The sequence below is a fragment of the Pelodiscus sinensis genome, chromosome 17 (assembly GCF_052426305.1).
Source record: "Pelodiscus sinensis isolate ZL-2025 chromosome 17, ASM5242630v1, whole genome shotgun sequence".
In the NCBI taxonomy this organism is placed as follows: Eukaryota; Metazoa; Chordata; order Testudines; family Trionychidae; genus Pelodiscus; species Pelodiscus sinensis.
The window spans coordinates 6,224,803-6,239,050 of NC_143068.1; positions in this window are offsets into that span (position 1 = coordinate 6,224,803).

A 14,248-nucleotide genomic window follows, 5' to 3' on the forward strand; every position below is an offset into this window, starting at 1 on the left:
CTTGGACAAGGTTGTCCTCTAAATTATACTAAATTGCTGGTAATTTCTGCAATATTTCTCACTTCACACAGTAATGATTTATTGTTTACTGATTCTCTCCACAGAGATGCCTTTGGGAACATTCCGTTTGGCTGCTTTTGGCATCCTGAAGGGATAAAAAACCAAGCAGCCCAACTCTCTGGAAAGCTGCAGTGGGATCAGGAACCTTGATGAGGAATCTAACCTCTCCACACAACCCTGCTTTTATCCCTCCCTTCCTAGGAGAGTTAAGCCTCTGCGCCTTTATTCTATTCTCCTGAAGTCACTGTAATTACTGTTCTGCAGATCTGGAACATGGGAAAGGAATAGGATAGAGACAGGTTACCTGAAAATGTTTTGTCTGTCCTTTGCAAATGGCCCCATTCCCTTATTCTTTAGTTTACACAATGGGAATCTAGCTTGTGCCATGGGTCAGTGCATTGTTCTGAACCTTTCGTACTTGCCTCTGCAATTCCTTTGTAACAGCTGCCACTGTTTGAAAGCTATAAAAGCATTTGCTTGGGAGGTAAAACAGACTTTAACACAGGGGTGGGGAACCTAAGGCCCTGGGGCTGGATGAGGCTCCCACGCTTGCCTGGATCCAGCCCTCGAGGGTCACGGCTCCCCCCGAGCCTGCTCCTATGCTCTGTCCTGCTCAGACGCCACACCCCAAGCCTGCTTCCCAGCAGCCCCCCCCCCCCACACATGGAACCCCTCATTTCTGGTCGCAACCCATAGCCTTGGGTGGGACACAAAATCTACTAGCCTGCGTCTCCCTATGCATGTGGGAACTGTGTTTCTCCCTCTCAGTTGGGAGCCAGGTCAGTGAGGGGTTTGGTTTTTTGCTTTCCACTTTTGTGTGGCCCCTGACAGATTTTTCTGTAGGTCAGAGGCCCCCAGCCCAAAAAAGTTTCCCCACCCTGGGTTTTACACCATTAACACAGCACAGGAAAAATAGGGATTTTGATTCCTTAGAAATGAATTGAAGAAAGAAAATTGTCCAAAGACACATAGGCTACGTCTAGACTGCAAGCCTCTTTCGAAAAAGAGCGTCTAGACTACAACCAATACTTTCGAAAAAGCAAGCCGCTTTTTCAACAGAGAGCACCTGAGAGCACCACAGAGCTGTCTGAATGCTCTCTCTTGAAAAAGCACAGTTTGCATTAGCTTTTTTCACCTTTTTTCGAACAAAGACGCTATTCCTCGTAAAACGAGGTTTTCTGCGGTTGAAAAGACTGCCGTGTTCTTTCGATTTACTGTTGAAAGAATTCAGCAGCAGTCTAGATGCAGGGGAAGCTTTTTCAAGAAAAGGCCACTTTTTTCAAAAAAGCCCTGTAGTCTAGACACACCCATGGTGAGGGGGAGGGGGCAGGAAATGGTGCTTTGGTAAAATATAAAACACTGTCCCGCCATATTAGCAATGATTGCAAGTTTTGCGTGTCAAGTCCCAGCCTGGTCTGGAAGTGAAAGTGACAAAATGTCATTGGGGAAGTTGTCCTTGTGGTATTTCCAATTCAGATGAAAGCAGGGAGGAGTTGATATCTCTGGCAAAGTGCTGACTTCCTTTTCCTGCCTCCCAGACTCTCTTTGCAGAATGTAGAGCGGGGGTCAGCAGACTTTCCAAAGTGGTGTGAAAAGATTTAACCCTCCTGCCCTGGGCTGTGCTGATCTGCTGAGTGATGGCGGACTCTCTCCAAAGCATGTCCTGTGGACAACCTGGGTCAATGCAAACCTTTCCGCGGACTACCAGCTGCTAATGGAAACTCACCATTAATTACATAATCACCACTGAGTCATTCTGCTAGTGCTGCAGCTGGGGAGAACGGTTTAATTTAAATGATTAAACAGATACGGGTTTTAACTTTCTCTTGTTAGTTGATCAAACTTCATTTTAAATAAAGTAAAATATTACGTCCAACACAAAGTTTCAATGTTTTCTTTATTTATGGCAGGGTTGGGGAACCTTTTTTGTGTCGGGGGTCACCGACCCACAGAAAATTCAGTGGAGGATTGCACAAGTGAGAAGCAAAAAAAACTCCCCCAAAAATCCCCACCCCTCACTGATGTGGCCCCCAACCTCACTCTTCTGGGGTGACGGGAAGGGACAGGAGGACTGAGGCTCAGGGTTTCCCATAGGCCAGATTTACTTTTCTGGGGTTCCAGAGTTAGTGCGTTTTGTGGACCCCTCTTAGGCTCTGGGGTGGGAACAAAAATGAAGGGCTCAGTGTGTGGAACAGGGCTGCCAGCGAGTGGGGTAGGGATGCAGGATCTGGGCGGGAGGTGGGGTGCAGGACGGGGTGAGGAGAGCAGGGTCTGGAATGGTGGCAGGAGAGGGAGTGGGTGGGGGTATGAGAGGGAGCTTGGGGGTGGGAGAGAGTTGGGGGAATAACACAGAAAAGGTGTGAGGATGAGAATGCAGCCAAGAGCTAGTTGGGGAAGGAGGCAAAAAAGTGGGGAGTAAAGGAAAGTGCAGCTTCTGCACAGTAAAATTGTACCTCCCTCTGCTCCAGCCTCGCTCCCCTCTGCTCCATGATCCCCCACAGCCTGATCCCCTGCATTGCCCCAGGCCCCTCAGTGCAATCCCTGCCCCCTCCCCATCCTCATTCACCCCCCATCCTGCCCCCAGATCCTTGTGTCCCAGCACACTCACCAGCAGGGCAGCAGTGCTGGGACTCACAGCCCCCCAGGAACAGTGCTGGGGCAAGGAGAGGTGGGGGGGGAGGGAGGGAGGAAGAGTCTCTTCCCTGCCCAGCCCAGCCCAGCCCAGCCGTTTGCATGCAGGCTGCAGTTCTGGGGCTGGGTCAGGCTGCCTGACTCAGCAGGGTGCTGGGGAAGGGGCTCCCCAGCCCCACACACAGTCTGTGCAGAGCAGGGCAACCCAACCTGGGCACCAGGGTGCCACGTGTGCCAGCTGTCCAACCCCGGCTCTGCGGAGCAGTCCCAACCCCACTCCTTCTGAAGGAGGCAGCGTCAGGGATGCACACATGCACCTCTCCCGCCCCACTCGCCCAGCAGAAAGCCAGCGGTCCCCACTGCATGGGGGGGGGGGGGCTGAGCTCCCGCTCCTTGTGCCAGTAAAAATTGGCTCATGTGCCATGCATGCCATGGAGATGCCCACCCCTGATTTAGAGCAAATTCTGAGTTAGCAACCACACTTTAGGTGCTTTACCTAATTAACCAAACATTGGAAGTTTGCATGGTACAATTTAGCATATTATGTACTTGATTTCTTTCCCTTTGTCCTATGGTCACTCATTTCTAATGTCAGGGAAGTGTCCTTCGTGAGGGAACAACTGATGGATGATCAGGAACAATCAACATGGATTTACCATGGACAAGTCATGCCTGACCAACCTGATTGCCTTCTATGATGAGCGACAAGGAGTCCTGTGGCACCTTATAGCCTAACAGATTTATTGGAGCATGAGCTTTCATGGGCAAAGACCCACTTCGTCAGGTGCGTGTATGCAAAATTGATGCACCCCAAAGCACTAGTCACTTTGGAAATTAGAAACGTCTTTCTCTCTTTCATTTTGAACGGTTATTGTGAAACAAAGATCCAAAGCATTGTTTTCTGAAATGTCAGCCATTAGATCAGCATTAGCAAAATGCTCCATTTTGGTTTTTTTAAAACATAATTTCATCAACTGACGCACTTTTCAAAAGTTTGGATTGAAATGGAAATGGCATAGTTCACTGAGAAAAGATTAAATGACCAATGCTTGACCAGCTCTAGTAATTAATAATATCCCCATAAAATGGATGGGGAAACGGGGGAACAAAAGGAGAACTTGCTCAAAGCCCCACAGGAGTCCTGTGTCAGAGCTGGCACCCTGCTCTCCTGACTCTGACCAGTGCCTTGTCTACAAGCTAGTTCATGCATGTTTTTGACAAAAAAAGAAACCACACGAACAGGGAGATCCTACGTCTGAAGAGGCAGGGATAGGAGGGCATTGCTGTTCTTTCCCTGGAAAGCTTTTAGCAGCCCTGGTCCCAGACCGCTCTGGTTTTCTTTGCTTGTTCATCAGTCAGGCATTTCCGTAGTTCTGGAGTGTCACAGGCCTTCTAGCTCTGTCACTTCAAAGCTTATCCCACTTAATGGAATTCCACCCCACACATTTTCACATGGGACTTTCCCATCCTGCCTCTCTCTCCTGTCCCCCAACTCCCTTCCTCTCTGCATTAATTCTTTATGGCAAAAGCTTGTTCTACCAGCAGACTCCTCTGATCAAAGGCAGCCTTATCCGGTTCCAGAGACGACAAGCGCCTCCCAGAGAAATCATAGAAATTAGGTCAGATCTGCGCCTAAGCCTCTGGGACAGGATTGCTGAACAGGGATCCACTGAGGACTTTTGCTTCTTGCCCTGTTTGTTAATCAGCTCATTCAGCCCCCCTCCATACTCCTCTCCACCCCATGCGCATGCACATGCACACGCACAAAGCTCAGAGCTAGTCATTTGCAGAAGCTCTTTGACAGAGGGCAGCTGAAATGAAAAGCAGAATTCACCCGTGATTCCTTCATCAAGGGAACCCAGTCAAACCATCTGTCCCTTTTCCTATTCCCCATCCTCGATTGCCAGTATGCTTCCCACTCAAGTCATCCTCACTGTCAGCCTGTCTGCAGCAGCCCTATGGGTAGAAGGATGAGTCTGAAGGAATCTTTAGGTAGCTGCGTGTGGGTGTCATTCATAGAAATGTAGGGCTGAAAGGAACCTCTATACTAGTGGTCTTCTAGCCCAGTCTCTCTCAACCAGTGGTACAAGTACCCTTAGAGGTACTCGAGAGAAGTCTTGGGGGGGGAGGGGTATGTCAACACAACTGAAATTTGGAGAAAACTGAATTTGTTTTAAGTTTTACAGCACTTTATTATTTTTGTACAATTTATACCCAAAAACGTCATTGCCTGCCCAGCTATGATTGAGTTGTTTAAACAAATGTGTTGCAATGGTAGAAAAAAAATTGTGAGTCTGAAAACTGTAGGTACTGGGGGTACTTACACATTTTTTTGAAAGAGGTACTTTATAAAAAAGATTGAGAAACACTGATCTAACCCACTTCCCCCCTCATGCTGAAGCAGAGCCCACTAAACCTAGACCATCGCCAGCAGGTGTTTGTCCAACTGTTCTCTCAAACCTCCAGTAATGGGGATTCTACAGCCACTCTTGGAGGTCAGTTTCAGAGCTTATCCATTCTTACAGTTAGAAAAGAATCACCATGTTAGTCTGTATCTGTAAAAACAAGTCCTGTAGCACCTGAAAGATGGACAGATTTCTTTGGGCATAAGCTTACCTGGGTCAAAACCACTTTGTCAGCTGCAGGTTTTGACCCACAAAAGCTTATGCACAAATAAGTGTTACCTTAAAGGCTAACACCAGACTCATTTTTATAGTTAGAAAGTTTTTCCTGCTATCTAACCTGCATCTACCTCACTGCAGATTAAGCCTATTACTTCCTGTCTGAACTGCTACCAGGTAGATTCAAACCTGGGCCCTCTGGAGATTAGTACAAGGCACCTCTACACCTTGAGCTATAAGCGGAGAGTCAGCTGGTTTTAGGCTTGCTCTTCTGTCTTGCTGTAAGTGGACAGTGAGCCACACTTCATCTGCAGGGTACACCACCATTAGAGGACATGGAGAACAGTTGCTCCATGGCCTATTTCCACAAGCACTTAACGTACTCGAAAACTAGTCTCAGGTCCCTGCTTAGTCTTCTTTTTCAAGACAAACTTACCCAGGTGTCGTGGGGCAGACTCACCACCACAGTGCCTCCTGCTGGTAGCACTGGGAATCAGCTCCTATGTGCCCACCCTCTGGCTGGTGTCTCCCCATGTCAGTTCCAGACAGCAGTGTCTTCTTCAGGACACCACCTTCTGACAGAGCCCATGATTGTTGTCTCACCCCCCCCCTTGCAGGGTGTTTATCAGTCTCTACACTCTGGGGTCCTGCCCTCCCACAGACCCCCCACTTACCCTAAACCAGGTGGGGGCAATCATTTCTGGCTAAGGGCTATTTCAACATTTTTTGAAGTGACCCTGGGCCAGGCCGGAAGGGGCAGGGCCAGAATGCTTCTGGGTGTCCCCATCCCCTTTGCCCACCCTTCCCACTAGGCACCCATGCTCCTGGCAGGGCAGGAAGAGGCTTCACACATGCCCCTGCCCCCAGACCTTAATTGGCCTGGGGGCACAGGGAGCACATGAAGCCTCCTCCCACCCTACCCCTGCCCTATGAGGAGCACACGGCACTTCAAAGTGCCATACGCTACTCGCAGGGCGGGAGGAGACGTCTCGCACTCCCCTGCCCCCAAGTCCTGATTGGCCTGGGGGCAGGGGAGCTGTGCAAAGCTTCCCTCACCCTGCTCCCACCACACTTGAGCACATGGTACTTTGAAGTGCTGTGTGCTCCTCACAGGGCAGGGAGTGGGGGGAGGAAACTTCACACGCCCCTCCTGCCCCCAGACCAATCAGGGCTTGGGAGTGCATGACGCCTTCACCCGCCCTGCGAGAAGCACACGGCACTTCAAAGTGCTGCTCACAGGGCCGGAGGAAGCTTTGCCCACTCCCCTACCCCCAGGCCCTAATTGGCCTGTGGGCAGGGGAGCAGCAGGGCAAGTCGTGCTTGACCAATCTGATTAGCTTCTATGATGAGGTAACTGGCTCTGTGGACATGGGAAAGTCAGTGGATGTGATAAACCTTGACTTTAGCAAGGCTTTTGATACGGTCTCCCACAATATTCTTGCCAGCAAGTTAAGGGAATGCGGATTGGATAAATGGACGGTAAGATGGATAGAAAGATGGCTAGAAGGCCGGGCCCAGCGGGTAGTGATCAATGGCTCGATGTCAGGATGGCGGTCGGTTTCTAGTGGAGTGCCCCAAGGTTCGGTTCTAGGACCGGTTTTGTTCAATATCTTTATTAATGACCTGGATGAGGAGATGGATTGCACCCTCAGCAAGTTTGCAGATGACACTAAGCTAGGGGGAGAGGTAGATACGCTTAAGGGCAGAGATAGGGTCCAGAGTGACTTAGACAAATTGGAGGATTGGGCCACTAGAAATCTCATGAGATTCAACAAAGACAAGTGTAGAGTCCTGCACTTGGGACGGAAGAATCCCAAGCATAGTTACAGGCTGGGGACCAACCAGTTAAGTAGTAGTTCTGCAGAAAAGGACCTGGGGGTTACAGTGGATGAGAAGCTAGATATGAGTCAACAGTGTGCCCTTGTAGCCAAGAAGGCTAATGGCATATTAGGATGCATTAAGAGGAGCATTGCCAGCAGATCCAGAGATGTCATTATTCCCCTTTATTCGGCTTTGGTGAGGCCACATCTGGAGTATTGTGTCCAGTTCTGGGTCCCCCACTACAAAAAGGATGCGGACGCATTGGAGAGGGTCCAGCGGAGGGCAACCAAAATGATTAGGGGTCTGGAGCATATGACCTACGAGGAGAGGCTGAGGGACTTGGGTCTGTTTAGTCTGCAGAAGCGAAGAGTGAGGGGGGTCTTGATAGCAGCCTTCAACTTCCTGAAGGGAGGTTCCAAAGAGGATGGAGAGAGGCTGTTCTCAGTAGTGACAGATGGCAGAACAAGGAGCAATGGTCTCAAGTTGTGGTGGGAGAGGTCCAGATTGGATATTAGGAAAAACTATTTTACTAGGAGGGTAGTGAAGCATTGGAATGGGTTACCTAGGGAAGTAGTGGAGTCTCCATCCCTAGAGGTGTTTAAGTCTCGGCTTGACAAAGCCCTGGCCAGGTTGATTTAGATGGGATTGGTCCTGCCTAGAGCGGGGGGCTGGACTTGACGACCTTCTGAGGTCTCTCCCAGTTCTATGATTCTATGATAAGGGGATGGTTGGATGAAATAACATGATCTTGGTAACTAATTGACCATTCATTATCAGTTGGAAATAGGTCAATGGAGGGATGATAGGAGTTGCTATAGGGAACTTTCTGGGTGTCTGGCTGATGAGTCTTGCCCACATTCTCAGGGTTTAGCTGATCGCCATATTTGGGGTCGGGAAGGAATTTTCCTCCTGGGTAGATTGGCAGAGGCCCTGGAGGTTTTTCGCCTTCCTCTGTAGCATTGGGCACAGATCACAGCTGAAGGACTCTCTGCATGTTGGGGCCTTCAAAGTATTTGAAGGCTTCAATATCTTTGATGTAGGTGAGAGGATTATTCTAAGAGGGGTGGTTGAGATTCTGTGGCCTGCACTGTGCAGGGGGTCAGACTAGATGATCATAATGGTCCCTTCTGACCTTAAAGTCTATGAGTCTATGCAGGGTGGATCATCCCACTTGACAGGCCGGATCTGGCCCACGGAGGCCCTTTTGCCCACCCCTGCCCTAAACCCACCTTGCCTTAGTGACCCACTGCCAGTCTTCATCTAGCCCCTGCCACAGGGGCAAAGTGCAGCCTAAAATGGCCACTCCTCATTGGCCAGGGGGCATGCTTCCATCTCCTGTCCTGGCTGCCCCCGCCACCCTAGTACCTCAGGACTTGCATCAGGCCCCCCAGCCTCAGAGTGAGATCAAGCCAGAGCTTCCCCAGCCCTGCCTACCTTTCCTCAGTGCTGCTATCTTAGCAGCCAGGTGCTTCATGCTTCCTGCTCCCCAGCTAGAGTAAGTCTATCTGTCTTCCTTGTGCCAGGAGTCCTTATTTATACACCCCCCAGCTGGGCCCTAATTGGCAGTACCAGCCTCAGCGGCAGGCTTTGCTCTCAGCCCTCTCCCTCTGCCTCTACCATTAAAGGGCCAGTGTGGGGGCAGGCGCCCCATCACATCAGGCTTTTAACCTTTCCTCACAGGTCAGGGTGATGGTTCAATCACAGTGGTCCCCTTGAGGCTGTCACCCAGGGTGCTGCTCATACGCTTGGGACTCCCCACCACGCTGTCCTGCTGGGCCAGAAGCAATAGCCTCCCCCCGCAAAGGCACAGAGTTGGGTAACAGCCCCCCAGCAGATGCAAATAACAACTCATCAGTGGGAGGGCTCAGTTCAGGGACTTGACAGCATCCAGGAGCACAGCCCTCAGAGGGACCAAAACCCCAATCAATCTCTTATTCTGGCTAAAAGTTTTACACAGAGGCTGCATCTACACTGGCAAGTTTTTCCGTAAAAGCAGCTGCTTTGGCGCAAAAACTTGCCAGCTGTCTACACTGGCCGCTTGAATTTGCACAAGAACACTGACGATCTCATGTAAGATTGTCAGTGTTCCTGTGGAAATACTATGCTGCTCCCATTCGGGAAAAAGCCCTCTTGTGCAAATGCTTTTGTGCAAGAGAGCCAGTGTAGACAGCTAAAAACTGTTTTGCGCAAAAAAGCCCCGATGGCAAAAATGGCAATCAGGGCTTTCTTGCGCAAAACCACGTCTAGATTGGCATGGACGCTTTTGTGCAGAAGCATCCGTGCCAATCTAGACGCTCTTTTCCACAAATGCTTTTAATGGAAAAACGTAGCCAGAGAAAGTTCATTAGCTTCAATCTCTTCATCAATGAAACAGTGAGATATGCACAGCTGTGGATCCCCCAGAGGTAGCAATTATTTACACTGTGTTTGATAATAAGCACGTGATTTTATTAAGTATGAAATGTAGGATTTAAGTGATTTCAAGTGAAAACAGGCCCATCAAAGCACGTTAATAAGCCAAAAAAAAAACCCCCAAAACATGTCAACTAAGCCTAATACGCTGAGAGAGATCATTACAGATCACAATTCTCACCCTAGTCCTTACTCCGGGTAAAATATTTCAAGACAGAGCTAATCTTTTTCCTGATCTGGATCTAACAGCTTCTTGTGTCTGTAGAGTTCTTTGTTTTCAGGTTTCTTCATGTGTGTTCTGTTAGGGTATGTGAGGCAGTTTCAAAAGCCAGCTGAAGGCAATAGTTGGTTGCTTCCCATTCCTTAAGTAGAATTTCTCTAGGACGAGAAAACCTTGTCAACTCTCCCTATACCACCATCCCAATGGAAAAATACCAGATTCAAGATGGATTCCAGCACCAGGTGGCATGGTCACATGTCTTTAGGACCAACCACAGTTTAGACTTATAGGAAAAGCTAAACCATTTACTGATCATTGTCTTGATCACTGGGCCACTAAGCCCTTTAAGTGCCACTAGTGGCTACCAGTAGAAATTCTGGATTAATAAGCAGGTTCACACTTCATATTTCTGACTTCACATACGATATTGATACATGAAACATAAACAGAATGGGGATCACAGCCTCTCGAATGATAGGTTACTCAATCTATTTTGCATAAAGCATATTTGAGTTATGCACATTTATATTCAAAATATATTTCCATACACCCCCCAGCATAGTGTCACAGTCAGGTTTTCACACCTTTTATAGTTGTGTTGCTTTCCAGCTTGTCCACATCTTTTTTAATGTGTGTTCCCCAAACCAGACAGAGCATTCCATCTGAAGCTTTACCATTGCCTGGTAGACTGTTACAATTAACTCTCTTGTGTTATATACAACACTTCTGTTAATACATAAATATTAACCTTGATTTTACAACTGCATCACATTGTCGGCTCATATTTTATTTCTGATTCACTATAACCCCCCGATCCTTCTCTGAAATACTATTTCCTAGCCACTCAGTCCCCATTTTTAGTTTTGCATTTGATTTTTCCTTCGGAAGTGCAATGCTGTGCACTTTACTGAGTTTCATCTTGTCAATTTCAGACCAATTCTCCAATTGATCAAGGTCAATTTGGTAAAAATAAAGTGCTCTGGATCTCCCTGCTCACCCAGAATGCAATTCATCTCCTCTAGCACAAAGAACTTTGCAACATTTTAAGTCTCACTAATACCCTATTTTGAGGACTTAAATGATGCTCTTGGTTGGGCTGGTCCTCTGCACAGGGTTAGTTCCACTTACAAGGCCAGAATCCCAATCAAACACAAAGTATAGGTGCAAGAAATATTCCTTTGGATGTGTTCCTCTTCAATTTCCCTCTCCCTTTAGGGAGCTGAACAACTGGATCTTGAAAATCAGTTAAAACAGATTCCTGCGTCTCAGTGCCCGACTTTCCACATCATAGTGACTGGTGTCTGCAGGGGGAGGGGATGCAGGAAGGGCTACCCAGAAGGTTAGGGAGGAAGCAGGAGGGAACACCTTAGTTAGGGTACGTCTACACTGCAGTGTTTTTCCAGAATAATCACTGCTATTCCAGAAAAACAATACTAGCGTCCACACTGCAATTGCATTATTTCGACAGGCGTAATTTTGAAAAAGAAGCCTTCAGGAAATAACACAGGTGCCCTGCTGGCCACTCCATCCACACTCATCACAACTCTATAGTTCCTGTCTCCTGGCAGCTCTTAAAGCTGCAGAGACCGGGACAGGGCTTGTGGCAGGAAGCAGGCCCTGGGAGCTTCCACACACCTCATGGCTGCCAGTGCCTGATGTGTGGGCACCCATGTCCCAGCCACGAGCCTCACAAAAGCCCACTGGTCCTCCCAGGGAGCATGCACAGGGCTCTCAGGAACCTGCCAGAAGCCGAAAAAGACGTGCGTCATCCTGGTCTGAGGCAGAGATCCTGGCCCTCCTGGAGGTATGGGATGAAGAGGAGACCCTCTGGGATCGCCTCTCTAGATGGCATAATGCTGACATATACGGCTGGATGAGCAGGACCCAGGCCACGAAGGGCCACCACAGGACTCTGGAACAGGTCCAGAGCAAAGCAAAAGAGCTCCGGCAGGGCTACACCGGGGGAAGGAGCGCAACTCTCGTTCTGAGGACCCCACTCCTGCTCCTATTACAAAGAACTGCACAGCATCCTGGGGGTGGTGCAGCCCCTGCCCCACCCCTGGTGGTGGACTTGGGGCTGAAAACACCCATCATCACCTGCCCCGGGGTCCCAGCCCAGGAGGAGGAGGAGAAGCTAGAGGAGGAGGAAGAAACAGTGAGCAAAGTGACCACCGTCACCTTGGAGCTGGTACCCCAAGGCCTGGATGTCTCCCAGGCATCTTCGGAGGCCGGGGAGGGATCATCAGGTGAGTGCTCTTAGTTTTCACAGAGAGGGTGGGAGTGGTGGGTGCTGAGGGGCTGTGGTGTGATTGCTGCTTGGCCTTCTCAGCCTGGCCATCGTGAATAGACATGCAGCACCAGTCTGTGCCACACAGCCCCAGGAGGTAGCCCCAGAGCACCCCAGGCTCCTGTTTACAGGCTCTGCGGAGGCCGGACACACCTCTGACCCCCGGGGGGAGGACACCCTCTCACCACTAGACACTGCTGGAAGATGGCTGGGGACAAGGACACACACACGCATGTACACAGTCTCTGGAGTGCTGCACACGGCACACGGACATCACCCGCTCCCGGGGACAGCGCTGCCAGGCACCAGTGTGTGTGGCACTGATAGAAGCCCAGGCTGCTCGAGGCCCCTCTCCTAGCCATTGGATCCCAGTGTGGCCGGATACTCCCCGTGCCTGCTTGTCCGTGGGATGGGGGGAGGGTGGGGAGTATGGTCCCTTGGGACCCTGTGAGGCAGGGCCAGCTGTCCAGGCCATACGTGGCCTTGCTCCAGGGACATCACCATCCTCTGACCTAAGGACTGTGGCTCTCAGCTCACTCATGAGGGTAAGACCTAAGGGACATTGTCTCCAGGGTGACTGAGCATCTCTCTTTATTCTCCCCAGCTGGACCAGCCATGATTGTGGGGCAAATACCAACAGCCGAGCCGGCCGCCCGACCCTGAACGCTATCTTTCGAAATAGCAAATTGCTATTTCATTGTGCTTTTTGTGTGTAGATGTTCTATTTCGAGAAGATATCTTTCTCAGAAGAAAAGCTTATTCTGAAAGAAGCTTACAATTTAGATATAGCCTTAGCAATTAAGATTTTGGGGGGCACAGTGGGGCGGTGCACCCTCCGAGTGCTGCCATGAGTCACCTCTGTTCCCAATCCTATGTCCCCACACCACGAAGTTGCTCAGTTTTACCTTGCGTCGCACTGCTGACCTTCTGCTCCTGGACTCTTCTGAAAAAGAGCCTGCCAGCCTCTCCCAGAATCTAGGCAACATTTAGCAGCTCTAGATGGAGGATCCAGTTGTGGCTACCAAATCTCATGTAGCTTGTAGGTGGCAGGATTTGAAGCTGGCTCTCTGGAGAGGAAATGAGGGTGTTGTGTTAATGCCCTGTAGTGCTGTCTGGACTGGGGAAACCAACATTAAGAAATGCCAACAAAGAATTCAGTCTTCTGGGAGTGGATGAAAAGTCCTTTGAACGACTCCTGGCCTTGCTCACGAGGCAATGAAATGCTGTGCTTGGGGAGGGCATGGTCAGAGCTGAAACCCTGAAGAGGAGATGGAACAGCTTTTAGGGAAGCAATAAACAAGCTCTCTCTCTCCGGGACACGTGTTCTTGCCATGGCCCCAAAGCATCATTAATCTCAGGCAGATGACCTTTCTTCCAGCTCATTAACATCAAATGCTTAAGAGAAGGAGGGCAGAGCCATTATGTAGCAATTTATATGTAAATGCATGAGGTACCAAATAAAAGCGAGTCCACTGGCATTCATTAAGAAAACAGCGCTATTGGGGCAAGTTTGGAAAGATCTATGGTTTTAAAATTTAGCAGAACAAAACAAAACACATTTGTTAACTGCCTGGTCAGTCTCTGTTCCTGGACTCTGACTTTGCGGGTTTAAAACCCCAAACCCGCTTGGAAATGTGTACACACAGCCATGCGAGGAGCGTAACTGATGTAACGCATTGCTCTTCCAGCTCCATAGACCTAGCTGTGACTTGCAAAGGGGAACGCTATGGCTAAGAGGGATAGGATCAGAGTTAGCTAAAGAAAAACCAGATGGAAACACCCTACCTGGGAGCCTTCTCAGAGGCTACGTCTACACTGGCACCCTTTTCCCGAAATGCTTAAAACGGAACAGTTTTCCGTTATATGTATTTCCGGAAAAAGCGCGTCTACATTGGCAGGATGCTTTTCCGGAAAATCACTTTTTCTGGAAAAGTGTCCGTGGCCAATGTAGACGCGCTTTTCTGGAAAAAAGCCCCGATCGTCATTTTCGCGATCAGGGCTTTTTTGCGGAAAAGACTACTGTGCTGTCTACACTGGCCCAAACGTGAGCAACATAGTTTTTCCGGAAAAACACTGACAATTTTACAGTAGATTGTCATTGCTTTTCCGGAAAAGCAAGCTGTAGACAGCTGGCAAGTTATTCCGGAAAAGCAGCTTCTTCAATATAGGCTCCGATATATGTGCCCTTGGTGATGA